The sequence below is a fragment of the Phoca vitulina genome, unplaced genomic scaffold (assembly GCF_004348235.1).
Source record: "Phoca vitulina isolate PV1807 unplaced genomic scaffold, GSC_HSeal_1.0 scaffold19, whole genome shotgun sequence".
In the NCBI taxonomy this organism is placed as follows: Eukaryota; Metazoa; Chordata; class Mammalia; order Carnivora; family Phocidae; genus Phoca; species Phoca vitulina.
The window spans coordinates 14,292,420-14,310,806 of record NW_022589722.1 but is presented as its reverse complement, the minus strand read 5'-3'; positions in this window follow the sequence as shown (position 1 = coordinate 14,310,806).

Below are 18,387 nucleotides of genomic sequence, written 5' to 3'. Positions count from 1 at the left end.
ACAAAAACAGACACATAGATCAATGGAACAGAATAGAGAGCCCAGAAATGGACCCTCAACTCTATGGTCAACTAATCTTTGACAAAGCAGGAAAGAATGTCCAATGGAAAAAAGACAGTCTCTTCAACAAATGGTGTTGGGAAAATTGGACAGCCACATGCAGAAGAATGAAACTGGACCATTTCCTTACACCACACACAAAAATAGACTCAAAATGGTTGAAAGACCTCAATGTGAGACAGGAGTCCATCAAAATCCTAAAGGAGAACACAGGCAGCAACCTCTTCGACCTCAGCCGCAGCAACTTCTTCCTAGAAACATCGCCAAAGGCAAGGGAAGCAAGGGCAAAAATGAACTATTGGGACTTCATCAAGATAAAAAGCTTTTGCAAAGCAAAGGAAACAGTCAACAAAACCAAAAGACAACTGACAGAATGGGAGAAGATATTTGCAAATGACATATCAGATAAAGGGCTAGTATCCAAAATCTATAAAGAACTCATCAAACTCAACACCAAAAGAACAAAGAATCCAATCAAGAAATGGGCAGAAGACATGAACAGACATTTTTCCAAAGAAGACATCCAAATGGCCAACAGACACATGAAAAAGTGTTCAATATCGCTCGGCATCAGGGAAATCCAAATCAAAACCTCAATGAGATACCACCTCACACCAGTCAGAATGGCTAAAATTAACAAGTCAGGAAATGACAGATGTTGGCGTGGATGCGGAGAAAGGGGAACCCTCCTACACTGTTGGTGGGAATGCATGCTGGTGCAGCCACTCTGGAAAACAGTATGGAGGTTCCTCAAAAAGTTGAAAATAGAGCTACCATATGATCCAGCAATTGCACTACTGGGTATTTACCCCAAAGATACAAAAGTAGGGACCCGAAAGGCTACGTGCACCCCGATGTTTATAGCAGCAATGTCCACAATAGCCAAACTGTGGAAAGAGCCAAGATGTCCATCAACAGATGAATGGATAAAGAAGATGTGGTATATATATACAATGGAATATTATGCAGCCATCAAAAGGAATAAGATCTTGCCATTTGCAACGACGTGGATGGAACTGGAGGGTATTATGCTGAGCAAAATAAGTCAAACAGAGAAAGACATGTATCATATGACCTCACTGATATGAGGAATTCTTAATCTCAGGAAACAAACTGAGGGTTGCTGGAGTGGGGGGTGGGGTGGGAGGGATGGGGTGACTGGGTGATGGACACTGGGGAGGGTATGTGTTCTGGTAAGCGCTGTGAATTGTGCAGGACTGTTGAATCTCAGATCTGTACCTCTGAAACAAATAATGCAATATATGTTAAGAAAGAAAAAAAGAAGAAGAATGTAGCAGGAGGGGAAGAATGAAGGGGGGGAAATCGGAGGGGGAGAAGAACCATGAGAGACGATGGACTCTGAAAAACAAACTGAGGGTTCTAGAGGGGAGGGGGTTGGGGGGATGGGTTAGCCTGGTGATGGGTATTGAGGAGGGCACGTTCTGCATGGAGCACTGGGTGTTATGCACAAACAATGAATCATGGAACACTATATCTAAAACTAATGATGTAATGTATGGGGATTAACATAACAATAAAAAAATTAAAAAAATAAAAATAAAAAATAAAACACAAAAAAAAAAAAAAAAAAAAAAAAAGAAAGTCAATAAAACCAAAAGCTGTTTCTTTGAAAAGATTAATACAATTGAAACCATCTAGCTAAACTGATCAAAAAAAAAAAATGTGAAAAGCCACAAATCATCAATATTAGAGATGAAAGAAGGATGGTGACTATAAATTTTACAGATAATAAAAGAATAATAAGATAATATTATGATAATTTCATGCCAAGAAATTTGACAACTTAAATGAAACGGACAAATTCCTTTAGAGACACAAACTACCAAAACTGAACAAAAGCTATTTTATTTCTAATACCAGCAACAATTTTTTAAAGCTCCATTTATAATAGCATAAAAAATACTTAAGAATAAATTTAGTGAAAATTGTACAAAATCTGTATTCTTAAAACTAGAAAACATTGCTGAAAGAAAGTAAAGAAGACCTAAATAGATGATAGATATATCATGTTTGTGTATTGAGAAACTCAATATTGTTGAGATGTCAATTCTCCCCAAATTGAACTATAGATTAAATGCAATCCGTTTGAAAATTCCAGCAGGCCCTTTAAAATATAATAATAATAAAATAATTCTAAAGTGTATATGAAAATGGATAGTCAAACAATTTTAAAGGAGAAAAACTGTCCTGGAAGATTACATTACCTGATTCAAGATTTACTCTAAAGCTGAAGATTCAAGACCGTGTAGTACTGGCATAAGCATAGACATATAGATCAATGGGAAAGAATAAAACACCCAGAAATAGATCCAAACTTACATGGTCAATTGATTTTCAACAAAGATGCCAAGGTAACTCAATGAGGAAAGGATAGTCTTGTCAACAAATGGTTCTGGAATGATTGGACATTCATATGCAAAGGACGGAAGGAAGGAAGGAAGGAGGGAAGAAAGGAAGGAAGGAAGGACGGAAGGAAGGAAGGAAGGAAAGGGGAGGGGAAGGGAAAGGGAGACAGGGAGGGAGGGAAAAAGAAAGATGAATCTTTATCTCAGGGCAAAACAAAATTTAATTTGAAATGGATCACAGCCTTAAGTGTAAAAAGCTAAAACAATAAAAATTTCCAGTAAAAAGCATAAGAGAAAATCTTTGTGATCTTGAGATAAGTAAAAATTTCTAAAATAAGACATAAAAATCATGAACCATTTAAATATTGATAAATTAGGGGGCACCTGGATCACTCAGTAGGTCAAGCATCCAACTCTTGATCTCCCCTCAGGTCTTGATCTCAGGGTCGTGAGTTCAAACTCCAGGTTGAGCTCCATGCTGGGTGAGGAGCCTACTTTAAAAAAATAAAAATAAAAAATAAAATAATATATTGATAAATTAGACTTAAAATTATAAAATTTGCTCTTCAAAAAACACCATTAAGAAAACAAAAAAGGCAAGCCCCAGATTGGAAAAAGAAAAAAAATTCACAATATTTGTATCTAACAGAGGAATTGTACCTAAGATATATAAAGTATTCTTACAGCTCAATAATAGATTAGCTATTTCCCTTCCCTTTCCCCCCAAAAATGAGAAAACTATTTGAACAGACACTTCCCAAAAGAAGATTGCAAATAGTCAATAAATGCATGAAAATATACTCAGCTTCTCCACAGTTCTTTCCTTCCTAAAACAGTCTGCATTGGGATCAATTCTGTGGGCAAGACATTGACTCTTAAGTTCCCCTATTCATTTCAAGCATTTATTTAGGGAATAGTTATTGAGCATTTACCTATATGCTCATTAAACTATTATAGAATTGGTATGCTTTAAAAAGGGCAAGACAAGGGGCACCTGGGTGGTTCAATTGGTTAAGCATCTACCTTCGGCTCAGGTCATGATCTCAGGTCTTAGGATCGAGCCCCACATCAGACTCCTTGCTCAGTAGGGAGTCTGCTTCTCCCTCTCTCCTCCCCCCTGCTCATTCTCTCTCTCTCTCTCTCTCTCTCAAATAAATAAATAAAAATCTTAAAAAAATTAAAAGGGCAAGGCAAGATATAAAAGAACCATCATAACATGGTTACAGCAAGTAGCACCCTTTTGTTGGCAAATGTATCAGTCAGCTTTTGCTGCCTAACAAACCACCCCAAATTTTATTAATTTAAAATAAGCAATCATTTATTTGGCTCATGATCCTCTGGGAAATTTTTCAGGTATGAACAAAGTTTGTTCAGGTAGGAACAAAGCTCTACTGGGCTTTTTCATGTGTAGGTGGTTAGTTAGTAGATTGGTTGGGCTGATTGATCTAAGATGGCTCAGCTAAGACAATTCTTCTCTGTTTCATGATCTCTCATTATTCCTCAAGGAGATGATCTGTACTTATTCACATAGCAGCTGTGATGAAGGGCCTAAAAACCATCAAGAGAGGAAAAACTCTGATGCACACATGGTTTTCAGACCTCTTCTGTGTCCTGTTTGTGGGCATCTTTTGTCCAAAGCAAATCACCTAACTAGGCCAGAGTCAGTGGAAAGCCCTCAAAGTATGTGGGTATGAATACAAGAAGGAGAAGAATTTGTGGCCATTTTTGCAATCTACCACTATAAGCAACACAACCCGTATCAATCCAAGTTAACCAAAAGGAGAAATTACTGGTTCGAGTTATTGAAAATACAAGAGAACCAGTAGTAGCTGAATCCAGGGGTTCAAATACTATCAGCAGAACTCGTTCTCACTATTCCTTGGCATTCCTTCTTTTTTTATTTCATTTCTAGAAGGCTCTCACTTTGGTCACAAGATAACCTTTAGCAGGTACAGACTTTCATCTTAACCTCTCAACATCCTAAGAGAAAAAGTGGGTTTTTCCCCACTTTCCAGTGGAAGTTTTAGGATTGAGTCTCCCTGGACCAAGTTGAGTGGAGCACCTATCTCAATAAACCTATCTCAGTGCCCAGGAAGACAAGAATAAATTGATTCTTTAGGCCTTGGTCATATGCCCACCCCTAGTGGTAGGAGGGCAGGAGCACTCTCATCTAAATCATATGGACTAAGATGGGAAGAGGTGAATTCCCTAAGAAGGGGGACTTGATGCTTAGCTGCTGACACAACAGGTGTCTTGAGCTATAAAAATATCCTGATGAAGAAGATGTTGCTATGTCATAACAGGATTGGAAAGATATTATTATTGCTGCTGTTGTCAACCTGCTATCCCTGACTGCTAGTCATAATGAATTTGCCCTGTGCCAGGCACTAGGCACTTCATGAACTCTAAATCATAGGGCTCTGGATTAAGAGAAGCAAAATTTGGATCTGAAGTATGCTTCATCCTGGACTCAGAGAGACGGAACTACTGAGTTGTCACCTTGGGGAAGGGTGAATGGATTCTATGTGCAAAGAAGAGTACACTGAAAACTTGATGAGGAAAGCAGATTGGGGTATATATAAGTGGCGCTTACCAACATTTCCAGTTCTTCCATTCTACATGCGCAGGAGGAGCACTGCATTTCTTTAGCTTGTTAAAGTCAGGAATTTCCATGAAACTGTTTATTAGTTAAAAAAGAAGTGTGAGCAGAAATGATACATGTCACTTTCTAGGCTGAAGTATTTAATTGCTATGGTGATCATACAAGAATCTGTTAATATTCAAGTGCCATAAAAATGAGGCAATGTGGAATGCTGAGCCTGGAGTCACCCAGACCCACAGCAGACTTTGCTTGAGCGAGAAATAAACTTGAGTTGTTACTGCAGTAGAATCAAGCTTAATTGGACCATTACACAAATAATACTACAAGACAAGTACATGTACATCAATTTTGTAGGTGAAGAAACTGAGGCATAGAAAGTTTAAACAAACTGCATGAAGTCCCATATCTAGCGAGCAGCAGACCCAAGACTCAAATCCAGGTCTGTCTGATTCCCAAGTCCATGCACAAAATCTCCTGGTCCCTCACCTGGCAGGAAGGACGGAAGGGAAGGAAGGAGGGAGGGAGAAGGGAGGAAAACAAAGCAAGAAATAAGGGCATTATTTTAAAATAGCTCTATCTCCTCAACATAACCTCAAGCACATACAAAATATGAAAATATAGGAAGAGGACTTTTTAGCTGAATAAGTTTGCAGTCCACTTGCATGATCTGAACATCCATATTTAATGGGAGAATGCATTAGTGTAAGGATAAGAAAGCCCAGGTTCTAGTTCTGATTCTTTGTCTCTGTGTCCTGTTATGTCACCTAACTTCTCTGGTTATATGTATTTACATATATTTTTAAATTAATGAGTTAGCAGGTCTACTCATAGTATGATAAATGATAAAATGCCTCTTCTAGCTGCCTCTTCTTGACTGCCCTCTTCAACCCATTTTCAAATTGGCCTGTAAATTGACTGCTCTCACCAAATGTATCAATTGGTACATGGTTAGAACATGATTTCATTTGTCCAGATTTAAGTAGGTATTGGTACATTCCAGGCACATAACATCATTGTATATCTGTGTATCTCTTGGATATCTTGGACACTGCATCAAGTGGTCATCAGGGTTGAATCAAATAAACACATATAAATGTCTTAAGTAATATGAGGTTTTCTATTTTACTTTTCTGTAATTTTCAGATTTCCATAAAAGAACATAATTTGAGGGACTCCTGGGTGGCTCAGTCAGTTAAGCGTCTGCCTTCAGCTCTGGTCATGATTGGGGTCCTGGGATCGAGTCCCACATCAGGCTCCTTGCTCAGCAGGGAGCCTACTTCTCCCTCTGTGTGACGCTCCTCCTGCTTGTGCTCTCTCTTGCTGTCTCTCTCTCTCTCTCTGAAAAATAAATAAATAAATAAATAATCTTTTAAAAAAAGAACATAATTTGAAAATATCATTAATTTTTTAAAGGGAAATCTGATGCCTAAACAATTTAAAGATGTTTTAATAAAGATATCAGGAAAGAGGATTATATAGGTAATGTAAATAAATGCTACAAGTCAAGTAGTTACATTGATTTTACCCATGACAAATATATAATTAATTTTAAGCAATATTTAAAATACAAATGAAAACTATATATATACATTATAATTTCTGACAAAGGTAGCTAAGTACCATACAGATGAGAAAGAGCTGATAGATACTTGCCCATCTTTCACACTTTTACCAAGTTCTGAAGATGCGTAATTTTTGCAGAGTCAGGGTCCAAAAGTTCATGTTGCAGGCATCTTCACAAGAAACTCCTGAGGCATGGCCTATTTTATATTGCACACCTCAGGACTCTAAGATCTATTTATATTCTGTTTAACCTCCTGATGTAGTTTGAATCTTTTTTATAGCTTAAAATTAAATTGTGAATTTGGGGACAACTAATTCCAGTGAATTACAACTGCCTCTCAAACAGATTCCAGGATGTACTGTCCCCTAAATATATGTCATTGTTTCAGAGAAATCAAGACAATTTCGTAGGAATCTGTTATATTCTGTGATTGCAGTAAATCCTATTGTCATGACATTGTTACCACAAACATTTCTTCGTTACTAAAAATAATATTACTAAGTTTTACCACAAGTATTTCTCAGTATAGTGGAAGCTTAAATAGAATGCGGCAGACACCTCTTTGAAGTTTGTTGTGATGTGTTTTGATCTCTAGTATATTCACTACAGCATTTCTTAGATCTCTCATTCTTCCCACAAAGAAAACAAGGTGGATCCAAGACATAAATACCAATAATATTCTTGGGCTTCCCTCTGAGAGCACCTTAAATTGGTAACCCTCCCAACATACTTGCTTCACTTTCCCTTAGTAATAGCATCCTGATTGTGTACAAGATAGTAAGCTCTGCTACAAACTTCATTTCCCACTGCAGGTGGCTGCATGGACAGTCCTGGCCAATGAGATGTAAGCATGGGGTTTGCTCATACTGATGGTCTGCTGGAGATCTGCTGGACTTGCTCATTCACCACTCTTTCCTCCTTCTTGCCTTGACTCTGAGCATGATGATCGGAATTCCTATAACCATTTTGAGACAATGAAGGAAAGGTCAAAAGAATCTCAGGGAGATATGCATAACCATTGTTGAGCTGATAAACCAACAGAAGCAACTATCTGCTTCTCGACTTTTTTATGGGAAAAATAAACTCTTGTTTGTTTAGGCCACTGAAGTCATGTATTTTATTACCTACCGCTAACAACATTTCTAGTGGTTATATGTCTTCAGCCCAGTCTTGTAATCAGGTAGATAGCAAAGCTTTTCTCTAATCCTTAATAGAAATCAAGTATGGGGATTCCTAAAACATTAATTAGAACAGCTGCCCATGCACCTGTTTCACTAATGAGCCACCCCAGATGACTTTTGCTGTCAACTGTAAAATCAGCACTCAGATAAGCAATTATTTTTATTATTCAAAAAGCTGCCCTGCTCCCAAACCTCAAACCCTTACATCTGCCTGAAATTGTCATCTATTTGAGATGGGATTGTGTGAATAATAGATTTTCTCAATACTCTGTGTTATTATTGCAGCCCAGTCTGAGCATTAAAGACAAATTGGCTGTGAAAGGAAATCACATGGGAGAAAACACTAAGGTCCAGATTATTCCAGTTGATTAAATGAAAGCTCAGTTGGTTACAAAGGTCTAAGCTCAAAGGAGTGCGGGTGTATTCAACATGAGATGCAATTTCTTTGGAAGGATGAACCATGTAATTTAGGAAGATAAGAAATGCTATCGTCTGTTCTCATGAAGTAAGAGTTAAAGACTATGAGATACACTATAAACAATCTTTTGGTTAGAAGCAAAGATGAATAAACAAAATGAAACTAAGAATGAGTAATGGTAATAACTCCAGTGACTTTTACAAAGCACTTACTCTGTGCCAGGCAAAGTACTCTACACCCAATTTTTTCTCATTTAACCCTCACAACCATAACGTGCAGAAGTCACTCTTAAGATTTTATTTTATAGATGAGGAAATAAAGACTTGAAGAAGTTATGCAATTTGCTTGAGCTTACACAGCTAGCAAGAAACAGAGTAAGGATTCAAACCCAGGTCTGTCCGGTGCCAAAGCCCATGCTCTCAGCTCTGCTCTGCAACCACTGTGCTGTACATCTCCCCCTGCCAGGGAATCGAAGCACACCAGACCTGAGAGGCCCTGAGTGAGCATCCAGCCCATTGGCTCCCAAAATTTTCAAGCATGAAGACCCTTGTTATCTTTCTTTTAAAATTCACGGTTGAAAACGGCCAACAGACACATGAAAAAGTGCTCAACACCACTCGGCATCAGGGAAATGTAAATCAAAACCTCAATGAGATATCATCTCACACCAGTCAGAATGGCTAAAACTAACAAGTCAGGAAACGATAAATGTTGGTGGGGATGCGGAGAAAGGGGAACCCTCCTACACTGTTGGTGGGAATGCAAGCTGGTGCAGCCACTCTGGAAAACAGTATGGAGGTTCTTCAAAAAGTTGAAAATAGAACTACCATACGATCCAGCAATCGCACTACTGGGTATTTACCCCAAAGATACAAATGTAGGGATCCAAAACGGTACGTGCACCCCGATGTTTATGGCAGCAACGTCCACAATAGCCAAACTATGTAAAGAGCCAAGATGTCCATCAATAGATGAATGAATAAAGAAGATGTGGTATATATATACAATGGAATATTATGCAGCCATCAAAAGGAATGAAATCTTTTCATTTGCAATGATGTGGATGGAATTGGAGGGTATTACATTGAGTGAAATAAGTCAATCAGAGAAAGACATGTATCATACGACCTCACTGATATGAGGAATTCTTAATCTCAGGAAACAAACTGAGGGTTGCTGGAGTGGTGGGGGGTGGGAGGGATGGGGTGGCTGGGTGATAGACATTGGGGAGGGTATGTGCTATGGTGAGCGCTGTGAAGTGTGCAAGACTGTTGAATCACAGATCTGTACCTCTGAAGCAAATAATACATTATATGTTAAAAAAAAAAAAAAAGAAGAAGAAGATAGCAGGAGGGAAAGAATGAAGGGGGGAAATTGGAGGGGGAGATGAACCATGAGAGACTATGGACTCTGAAAAGCAAACTGAGGGTTCTAGAGGGGAGGGGGTGGGAGGATGGGTTAGCCTGGTGATGGGTATTAAAGAGGGCACGTTCTGCATGGAGCACTGGGTGTTATATGCAAACAATGAATCATGGAACACTACATCAAAAACTAATGATGTAATGTATGGGGATTAACATAAGATAATAAAAAAATAGGAAAAAAAATTCACAGTTGAGGGGCGCCTGGGTGGCTCAGTCGTTAAGCGTCTGCCTTCGGCTCAGGTCATGATCCCAGGGTCCTGGGATCAAGCCCCGCATCGGGCTCCCCGCTCAGCGGGAAGCCTGCTTCTCCCTCTCCCCCTGCTTGTGTTCCTGCTGTCGCTATCTCTCTCTCTGTCAAATAAATAAATAAAATCTTAAAAAAAAAAAAAAACAAAACAAAACAAAAAAAAAAAATTCACAGTTGAAAACATGCATAGTGACAAAAGTAACTGTAAATTCAATAATGCTCTTATATGACTCTACATTATATTTATCACCCATATTTATTTGGAGAGTCGTAGTTCATATAAATGTGAGACCTAGAATTCATGGAGTCTAGAGACATTACTTATTGAACATGAAATTTATGGACCCTTTGAAATATTTTCCTGACCCTCCTACCCAGGTTGGAAGTTGGTCCTCTGAGTAGCAGATACCAAGACCAGATTAGCTGTGCAAAAGATTTATTGAAGGATATTTCTGGGAAGGGTAAATGGGATGTGGACAAGAGTAGGCTTGGAGAGGCTGCAAATCATGATACAGGTCCAATACCTGAGAAGCAGGTGTTGGGTAGAAAGGGTTGGGTAGGAAGAGACTCAGACTGCAGTGCAGTTCTAAGGAACTCTTGCCCAGCTGATGGAGAGTCTCTGAGCCAAACCTGCCCATCAGAGGAAGCCCAAATTGGGCCAGCATCAATACCCCTGCCATGTTCAGTCATTGGCTGGAAGCAGCCTGGTAGAAGTGTGGCCTTAGGTTCGCAGGGGGAGTAACTGGGGGCTGTTAGTCAACCATGTTCCCTACTGGATGGTTCAGCACATTTCCAAGGCAACCACAGGTTAAGAATCAGGGACATAATCCAATAACCCCATTTTACAGATGAGGAAAATGAGGCCCAATTACATTGAGCCACATGATCAGGATGAGAATTTACTTGATCCAACTCGCATGTCAGCAGAGTGCTTGAACACTTTGACTCTGAAGTTAAATTCACCTGCAAAAGTCATGACATGTTTAAGTGTACTTCCTTGCAATTGGAACACAAATAAGTCTGGGAGATCTAATACACAGTACAATGATGATAGACAACAAAACTGTATTATAAACATTAAACTTAGTAAGAGACCAGAACTTTAATTATTCCCACCATTAGGAAGAAATGATAGTTATTGATATGATGGAGGTATTAACTAATGCTGCAGTGCCAATCATTTTTCAAATAAATGTATCAAACCAGTATGTTAAACTTACACAATGTTATATGTCAAATATATCTCAATAAAAAATGATAATATCATCTAACTCATAAGACTGTTGTGAGTTTCAAAAGAGAAAACACATGTAAAAATGCTTAACACAGTACCTGGTCACTAGTCCCTCAACAAATGGTAGCAATTATTATTTCCACTCCAGTGTTTTTTTCTACTGGATATAGATAAACTAAAAATGCAGACAACATCTTTATGCCCTTATACTTTTTCTTCAATTTATCCTTTCATAGTCATAGAAAAGTAATCCAGTCCTATGGGAATTTTTCCTCAATTACCTTCCATGTGTGCAGAAACTCCAATGTTTAAGAATATTATCAATTTTCCAGATCTTATATCAATATCAGTATTTCCAGAACAGGTGGCCTCTGTGCTCCAAGAGATAAATATATTAAAAATAAACAATTAAAGTAGTTTTAGGAAGAACTCACTCAACGAGTATTTAAAGTTGAATCATTTAGTCCTTTCAATATGAATTCAGTTAAGTTTTATTCAGGATAAAAATAAGCCTCTGATCTTAAAATCCAATTCAATGCCTTAAAATATTTACTAAAGTGGAGGAGAACAAATCAATGCTACAAGGTCAGGGAGGAACGTGCATATACTTGGAGAGTCACCACAGCTCCTCAGGCCTTTCATGGAGCTTAGCAAGGGGAAGTGAACCCCCAGCCAGGTGGGGCTGCCTCTGGGGTGCTACATGAAAATAAGAGAGTCTTATAAAAGTCATACGTTCTCAGTTCTAGGGAGGGCACAACTTTTTTCTCCTTGGCTGAGAAGACAACTTTCCAGGGCTCCTGGGTGACTCAGTTGGTTGAGCATCTGACTCTTGATTTTAGCTCAGGTCATGATCTCAGGGTCATGAGGTCTAGCCCTGCATCGGGCTCCTGGCTGGGTGTGGAGCCTGCTCTCCCTCTCCCTCTCCCCTACTCCGTTCTCTCTCTCTCTCTCAAAAAAAAAGACTACATTCCACCTACCTTTTTCAAAAAACCACTGTACTGGCACAACAATGGGGATATAGTTGACTTTATTGAATTGTACATGTAAAAATGGGTAAGATGGTAAAAAAAAAAAGCAATGCGGAAACTGTGTAAGGAGGGGGGAAAGAAGGTACAAGAATTCTCTATTTTCTGCTTAATTTTCTGTACACTAAAACTGTTCTAAAAAATAAAATTTATTAATGAAAAAAAGGAAAAACACATTATGCTAAGTGAAAGGAGACAGATACAAAATGCCATATGCTTGATTCCATTTATATGAAATTCCCAGTATAGACAAAGCTATAGGGACAGGAAGTAGATGGTGTGTATTGGGGGATGGAAGGTGAGAGGATAAATAGGCAGCACAGAGGATTTTTAGAGAAACAAAAATATTCTGTATGATATTGCCATGATGGGTACATGTCATTATGCACTTGTCAAATCCATAGAATATGCAGCACCAAGACTAAATCTTAATGTAAACTATGGACTTTGGGTGATTATGATGTGTCAACGTAGGTTTATCCTTGGTAAAAAATGTTCCGTTCTGGTACGTGATGTTGATAACATGGGAGATTATACATGTGTTGGTGCAGGAAGTATATGGGAAATCTCTTTATCTTCCTGTCAATATTTTTTGTAAACTTAAGGCTGCTCTAAAAAAATTATGTAGATAGTGGTTGCCAAGGGCTTGGAGAGAGGAAGGAACGGGGAGTGACTACTCATGGGTTTGGGGTTTCTTTTGGGGGTGATGAAGATGTGCTGGAATTTGATAGTGGTGATGTTTGCAAAAGTCTCTGACTATATTAAAAACCACCAAATTCTACACTTTAAAAGGGTTGATTTCATATTATGTGAACATGTCAATAAAACAAAACAAAACCTTGTACTGAGTATAATGAATATCTCATCTTCTTTCATTTGACCAGGAGACAGTGGAATATAGGAGAGTGGAGCATAGAGGGAAGGGAGCCAACAAAGGTGTTCCTCTCTCCTGCCTTGCAACCTTGCCCATCACCCTCTGATGAACTAACTGTACAGCAAGGCCACTACTGAACCAACTCTCAACAATCTTACCCTTTCTTAGTCCCTCCAATTACGTGTATTTTAAGGTGCATGTGGTCCTCTGCTTACAGGTAGTTTCTTCTGTGTGCTTTTATTTCTGCTTTTCCTAATTCACACCACAGTGGTCTATTAACTCTTGATTCCTCCTTTCACTCTTTTCCATTCAACGCATACTCTTTCCACTTCTGCTTTATCTATTGTTCTCACAGATAGACAGGTAAAACTCCCTCTGCCTGCCCAGTTATTCATCCATCCATTCTTTCATCCACTCATTCACTTATTTACCCATTATCTGTCTCAGGAATCCCCATTGTTTTGAAGGAAAGGGCTGTCTCACCTCCTGGAAACACCAACAGAAAACAACTATCCCAACAAAACAACCACCATTATCTATCAGTTTCTGTGACCAGGAACTATTGTGTTTCTTTACCTCATAAATTTTCAGCTGCTGCTACAGAAAAGGGAATGAAGCAACTGTCCATCAAGGCCATGGTCTGTCCAGGTGACTCATAGATAGATTGCTTTAGTACTTTGACAATGACCATTTACAAAGGATGGTTATTTTGCCACTTATATGTTGAAGGAAGTTGAAAGAAATGGCTTACGTGTTGTCTTGGCATATCCTTCAATTCACTGACAGACATTTATTGACAAACATTCACAGACAAAACCAGAAGTTTCCTTCCCCAAAATTCCCCCCTATAATTCCATCAGTTTTAGACTTATAAAAAAGAGTGAACTGAAAGTAATTTGGCAAGCAAATTGTTATTATTAGTTTCAAATACCTCTTTGGAGGAATATCCTTAATAGTGATTCAAGTATTAGTATCAACTAATTTAATGATATCAGCCCAGACTGGAGCGTTATCTATGAGAAAGAAAAGAACCAATGTAAGGTTGGGTCATTTTTTGGTGCCTTTGAGAAAGCTCCACCATGGTGGGCTCACCCTCCCGCTAACTTTTCTTCTTTCAAGTCTGAATTCAAAAGTCACCTCCTCTTACAGTAAGTGTTTCTTCTTGTCTCTTGTTTGGGTGCTGATTTTTTTTGTTTTGTTTTGTTTTGTTTTTGTCCACCAACAGCACTCTGTGCAAGACACAGGCTAGGAGAAAATATTAGCAATACAAGTAGATGACAAAGAATTTGTATCAAAAAATCAAAAATATCTCTAAAGACCTCTTAACAACCACAATAAGGCAAACAACCCTCCATTTTTAAAAAAAATATGTAAAGGGCATATATAAATAGCCAATAAGCACATGAAAAGAACCTAAAATAATTAGTTAATAGAGAAATGCAAATCAAGTCACCATTAGAATGTCTAAAATTAAAAGAGTAACAATACCAAGTGTTGATGAGGATGTGGAATAACTCAACTCTTATTTATTGCTTGTGGGAATGTAGACTGCTATAGACACTTCAAAAAACAGTCTAGTGGTTTCTTATAAAGTTGAACATATGCTTACCACATGACACAGAAATTCCACTTCTAGTATTTATCCAAGATAAACAGAAACAAAAGCCCACACAAAGACTTGTATGTGAATGGTCACATCAACTTTATTTATAATAGTCCCAAACTGTAAACAGCTCAAATGTCAATCAATGTGTGAATAGATAAGCAAATTGTCATATACCCATACAATGAGTAAATGAAAAGGAATGAACTGCTGGCACAAGCAACGACATGGGTGGATCTCAAAATGTTATGCTGAATGAAAGAAGCATGACACAAAAGTATAAATAATACATGATTCCATCAACATGAAACTCACAGGAAATTTCAATTTAATCTATAGTACAGAAGGCAGGTCAGTGGTTGCTTAGGTCCAGGAATGAGAAGGGAAAAAAGGGAAACTTCTGGGGTGATGGAAACATTCTATATCTTGACAGTGGTGGTGGTATGGGTATATACATTTGTCAAAACTCTTGAAACTGTACACTTCAATTGTGTGCATATTATTTATGAATTATACCTCAGTCAAGTTGGTTTACAAGTATCTGAACTCTCCTGCACCCAGCTCTTAATCTCCTGTAATCTACCTGCACTATCTTGTCTCTCATATTTATTATAGGGCCTGGTGTTTACCCTTGCAACCTTCAAACCTATTCTATAGAAATATGGAAGCCTCAAGTACTTCATTGCCTGTGGTGCTTAACTTCAGATGGAAACTATGTTTAGTCATTTCTTTTTTTTTTTAAGATTTTATTTATTTATATGAGAGAGAGAGAGAGATTGAGAGAACGAGTGGAAGGAGGTGCAGAGGGACCCTGGATCATGACCCGAGCCAAAGGCAGACGCTTAATCGACTGAGCCACCAAGGCTCCCTGTTTAGTCATTTCTGACCTCTGCTTTAGTTAAGGGACTGGTTCCAAGGGTAGTTGCTTCACATCCTTCATGAGAAACCCTGAGTCATCCATTTCCCTCCATTTCCAACCCTGTGTTGATTTTTGGCATGATTTCTGAGGATAGTGTAAGCTTAATGGAGACATATATTGTATCTTTCTTCCTGCCCATGAGTGAAAGTGGTTTATAAACTAGAGATGTGTGCTCCCTGTCTCACCTTACTTCTTCGAGAAGGTGATTTTCAGATCAATAGGGAAGCTAGTGAGGCTTTTTCCACATCCCCAATTTGCTTGGCCAACTTCAGTTGTGGACAGAGCACATTCATCTTTCTCTTTACCTAAGAAGATCGTGCTGACAGAGGGTCAATTTGATTCCTTGCAGAGCAGTTTTATTCCAACTGAGGAAAATGATCTTTGTTTTCCAAAAATCTTTCTCTGGATCACAGTGTGGCAGGGTTGATCAGTCTACATTGGCCAAACAATAATTCCAATAATTCAACCCTTCTTGCATTTAGAGGTTTGTTTTGCTAAACGGAAAGCTTTCAGCAGGGAACCTCTTAAGAAAGGAAAATTGCTGGACTTAGCAACCAGTATAGATATTGAGGAGAGTTCAAGTTACTTTCTGAATAAAAGGGAGAGTAAAAGCAAAAATTCAAAAACCAACCACAAAATCAGCCAAGTGAACAGAGCTACCAGACTGTAATGTTTCATAGGTGTAGCTGACACTCTGCCAAACCCCTTTCCATCCCACTGCTTCTTTTAGGCGTACTATAAGCAGAAAACAATTGGAGTTTTGTGTGACTACTTTGGACGTCTTAGGATGTTTATTAAATGATTATACAGATGTTACAAGCAGCCCTCGGGCAGCATTAATAATCTTCTACATGAAACATTCTGCTCGAGGGTTCTATCAGCATCAAGATAATTCATGTGTATAATTGCAGGGACTCCCATATTTTCCAGATTAACAAGACTGTTCTATTTCACCAGTGCTGTCCTTATTCTTTCTGAGGTTTTCAAAATCTTTTAGGATCAAATAAGATGACTTATGAAAGTCTTTTGTAAACTCCAACATTATAAATAAAATTTGATGATTTCTAAGATATCCATTAAAAACCTACCAGATAGTAAAAGATGTGAGCAGGCAGTTCATGGAAAAAGATACACAGTTGGTCTTTAAATATATAATAATGCTCAATTTTACCCACAATAAAAGAGATACAAGTTAAAATTACACTAAGATGCCATTTCTCAACTATCTGGTTGGCAAAAAACTCAAGACTAGACAATATACTTAGGGCAAGACTATGGGGAAGAAAGAGAACTTTTGTATATTGATGGTGAGAAAGAAAAATGGTACACCCCAAAAGGGGGGGGATTTGGCATCTTCTAGCAAAATTATATATGCATTAACCCTTTGACCCATCAATCCCACTGCTAGAAATTTACCCTGAAAAATACACCTTCACAAATACAAAAAATATGTACACATTATTTATTATTACATTATTTGTAATAACAAAACATTAAGGACAGTCCAGATACCCTCTACAGGGCATTATAAGTAAATTATGGTACATCCACTCAATAGAATACTATGCAGCCATCCAAAAGAATGAGGAAGACTTCTATGAACTGATATAGAGTAATTTGCAGGACATACTGGTAAGTGATAAAAAGCAAAGTACAAGAGTGTTCATAGTATGCCGTTTTGTATAAGAAAGAGGAAATTAAAATGTATATGTATATATTTCCTTATTTTTGCAAAAAGAAAGTCAGGAAGGATAAATTAAAAATGGCCCATAGGGGGCAGCTGGTGGGGTGTAAGAAATAAGGGTGCTAGCAAGACTATTCTGATTAGAACTTTTTTACTAGTCTTAACTTTTAAGCTGTGTAAATATTTTATATAGTCAAACCATAAAACTAAATAAAAAGTAAACCTTAATATTGACTACAGAAAGAAGTATTTCTACAATAAGATCGCCACATAGAATAATAAATTAATTCAAGTAACTTAAATATAATACTAAGATTATACATTCTTTTTTTTTTCTTTAAAGATTTTATTTATTTATTTGAGAGAGAGAGAATGAGAGAGAGAGAACACATGAGAGGGGATAGGGTCAGAGGACGAAGCAGACTCCCTGCCGAGCAGGGAGCCCGATGCGGGACTTGATCCAGGGACTCCAGGATCATGACCTGAGCCGAAGGCAGTCGCTTAACCAACTGAGCCACCCAGGCGCCCCAAGATTATACATTCTTAATGGAATATATTTTAAGATCAAAATAATTGCAAAGACATCTTGAGCTTAGTAGGTTTATAATTAACAGGGTTATTGGTGGTTGTGTTTCTGAACCCATATTGTGTTTATTGTGCTATTGTGTTTATGACAGTATAAACAAGTAAATACATTGATGTTGAAAACCAAGGTTTTCACTGTGGGATAAGGAAAATACATATATGGTGTGGGACATTAAGGTTTTGGGTTGGTTTCTACTTCAATTGAGGAATCATTATGAATTCATTATTTAATATTTTTTCTAGCTTTATCTATAAAAAGGGCCAGAAGCAATGATACTCCAGGAGTAATGAGCATACCTCACACTGAGTTTTTCGTTTGTAAATGCCATTTCTCATTCAAGGAAACCAGGGTGTCTTATGGACATGGTTCCAGGTCTGGGGCAGGAAATATAAAAGGTGATGTCAAAACATCTCAGGCCAGATGTCAAGGAAGTGCTCAAAGATTAATGAGGCTATGTCAAAAGGACAAAGAAGCACTGAACTAGTTTTAAGAAATTATGATCCCATAGTGATACTCAAAAAAGGAGGAGGGGGAAGCTTTTTTTTAAAAGAATACTGTCAGAAAATAAAGGGAAAAAAAAGAAAATGGAAGAAAGAATAG